This window comes from Amblyomma americanum, chromosome 1, assembly GCF_052857255.1.
Source record: "Amblyomma americanum isolate KBUSLIRL-KWMA chromosome 1, ASM5285725v1, whole genome shotgun sequence".
NCBI classification, from domain to species: domain Eukaryota; kingdom Metazoa; phylum Arthropoda; class Arachnida; order Ixodida; family Ixodidae; genus Amblyomma; species Amblyomma americanum.
The window spans coordinates 70,646,221-70,649,282 of record NC_135497.1 but is presented as its reverse complement, the minus strand read 5'-3'; the positions used below and the strand labels follow the sequence as shown (position 1 = coordinate 70,649,282).

General features: G+C 49.7%; 1 pseudogene; it reads left to right on the top strand.

Moving 5' to 3' along the window:
* Positions 1–2,039: 2,039 nt before the first annotated feature.
* On the top strand, positions 2,040–2,189 carry LOC144116682 (U2 spliceosomal RNA; annotated as a pseudogene).
* The last annotated feature ends 873 nt before the right edge of the window (positions 2,190–3,062 follow it).

Here is a 3,062-nt window from a genome sequence, read left to right as displayed (position 1 = left end):
TGATGGGGTCCGTGCTCCGCAGAAGGGTCTCCAAGGCTTCTCTACAATCAATTCCTTCGTTAGCCTCTGGGGAGTCTACACATTCCCAAATTACAAAATGTGGAGAGAGGGGGACCTAGATCACGTAATTGCTTTGCAGCTCTCGCATGTGACGACAACGACTTCCCTGAACTTCCTTTATCTGAGCCCGCTGCTCACCATACGTCTCCTCACCAGCGTACATATGCACAAGCGGCTCACCTTCCCGGATCAAATGGTACGCCAAAACGTCCAGTGTATACACCACATGTGGATACCACAGATGAAGACACAGTTTTAGACAATGCAATCGCGGAGGCTCGCCGCCGACTAGACGAACTCACCCAGCGCCGGGAACAGGGTCGTTCTCAATCCTTTCGAAGAATTCTAATAACTCGGGAGCAATCATCAGAGGAATCACCTCGAGTAAGCACTGGGCCACAATCAGGTGCCGACCTCCTGTTAGCCGTGACTACCCCGACAGTGGATAAAATATTAGCGCTGATGAAGCAGGCGACATCCCTTATCGTGGAAGCTCTTCGACCTCATCATCGATAGCGCATCATCATCTATGGTGGTGCATAGGAACTGTCGAGGATTCGCTAATAATGCCTCTGAAGTGAACATCCGCCTTCGCGACGGAATGCTGAAGGCATGGGCGTTCCTACTGCATGAGCATAATTCACATCCACGCCTTTCAGGTTTCTGCGCATACCATTCTCCCTCTATCCCTGATCGCCGTTGCACCGCCTCCTCCCTCAGCGCAGGTAAATCTGCAATTTATATTCACAGTTCAGTTCCGCACACACCGCTCGACCTTTCACGGTGGTGCAACACACGTCAAGAGGTTGTCACCCTTCTCGTAAAACCTGCACGCACACCCTTTGTCCTAGTTTCTTTTATAGTCGTTATGGCTCTGCACCTCCCAATCTGGAATGGGTTCGTTTTCTATGCTCTACCAACTCGGGTATCCCTATTCTAGTTGGTGGTGACTTAAACGGCGCACACACTGCGTGGGGTTACCCATCGGATTCCTCAAGGGGTGCACACATTCAATGGAGCTTTTCGGATCATTTCTTTCAACATTTAAACCACTCAAATACATCTACCCGCCCACGAGCTGGCCCGTATTCACCTGATTTGACATGGTGGTTAGGCCCCGGTAACCCTCGTTTGGCTGTTGATTCTGATACTTGGGGTAGCGATCACAGCCTATTTTTATCTCACTCACGTCGACGCGTCTACGGAAAATACGCCGCACTGTACGAATAACATCACGGGACTCTGTACGCGCAGACAATCATTTATCTACATTCAAGCTCTCTTCAGCACTGTCTACTTTCTCTGCTGTTCTCGCTACTCACATAATTACCACTGCTGTAAATGAAGGCGACCCAAACCCGGACATACATCTCTTGAATCTGTGGGCTCTTCGTCGCCAGGCGGATCTTTACGCTACTCGTCACCCCGATGACCCATCGGCTCTTCCTACTCTTCACCGCGCTACCGCACGGGCGCGGCGCTATGCAAAGCGGCTAGGCAGGCAACGCTGGGATACATGGCGTGCCCGATTGTCCTCTACGCAGGCCAATCGACATGTTTGTAGAGTGTTTCACGCCATGGAGCACCCTTCTCAGGATGCAGATTACACAGAAAGCATTCTCCTCGCGCTAAATGTGGATTAGGACACATTTGTACAACAAGCGGCCCGTCAATTTTTTCCAAACCATGACTGCAACGCTACTTCTCCGCCTTGCATTGGTTACAGAGCCCTTCGATGGGATTAATTCTGACCTCACCATGACAGAGCTGCTGGCTTTTATTGAACGTTTAAAAACTACTAATCCTGGGCACGACGGCATACCTAACTCCTTATTCCGTAACTTGGAAGGGAGGGCTTTGCAAACCCTACTTGATACTTTTAACGAAGTGTGGCTTTCTGGCTTCATGCCGGGAGACTGCAAGCATTCTATTGCGGTTCCAATACCCAAGTCAGGTCAGCCTCCAGTATCTCTCTCCGTATCTCTCTCTCTCGGTCTGGACCCCGTAGAGTATCTGTTACGGGTCCAATGGACTTATTTTTGGAAATGTGGCCGAAGGTTTGAAGGTTGCTTCACGTCCGCCTTAGGTTGGCCCGGTATTGCACTGCCTCCGGGATCGGCCTTGTCTTTAGTGCGTCTCAACTATCCTGTCTTTCTATCCCATCCATCTTTAAACTCTCCTACTAGCTGCACGTGGTACCGATTGTGGCTCGGCTTGAGCCAGTGGGCAGGGCTGCGCTCTTTCCTTTTCTTTCTTCCTGGCAATAGACAGACAGACAGTATCTCTCTCGTCCCTTCGTTCAAGTTCCCTTACGCCTACCATCTGCAAGCTTTATGAAAACATTCTAGCCGCACGCTTGTCGTGGTGGCTGGAATACCATGATTGTTACCCAGACTCCCAAATTGGCTTCCGCCCAAAAATTGGAACGCAGGACGGCCTTGCTACTTTGGCTGCTGACGTGCTTGACTATTCTCCGCAGAGTCACCTTGTAGGAACCGCAGTGGCTACAGACATAACAAAGGAATATGATAACATCCTTCACTCTGCCATTCTTTCCTCCCTTCAAGCTCTTGGTCTGCCTCACCGGTTCCTTCTCTCCATTCACGATTTTTTAGCAAATCCAACCTTCAACGTGCGTGTCCACATAAAGCGCTTTGGTAACTTGACTTCCAATAGAGGAGTGCCGCAGGGCTCCGTTCTCGCCCCCACATTATTTAATGTGGCTTCAATTCCTCTTTTTCGAGCCCTAGAGACCATCCCTTCTATCCGCGTGTTTGCGTATATCGATGATATAACCTTGTGGTGCTGTCATCGAGATGCGTCTATTCATCAGTCGGTCATTCAGCACGCACTGGATTTATTGACATCTCCCCTCTCACCTCTGGGCCTAACACTCTCTCCTACTAAATCATGTGTCATTCACATTGGAAATAAAGCCGGTTAACAGAAAGCTCCCCCTTTAAATTTTACGGTACATAATTCTCTGATTCCTCAGGTAGAAA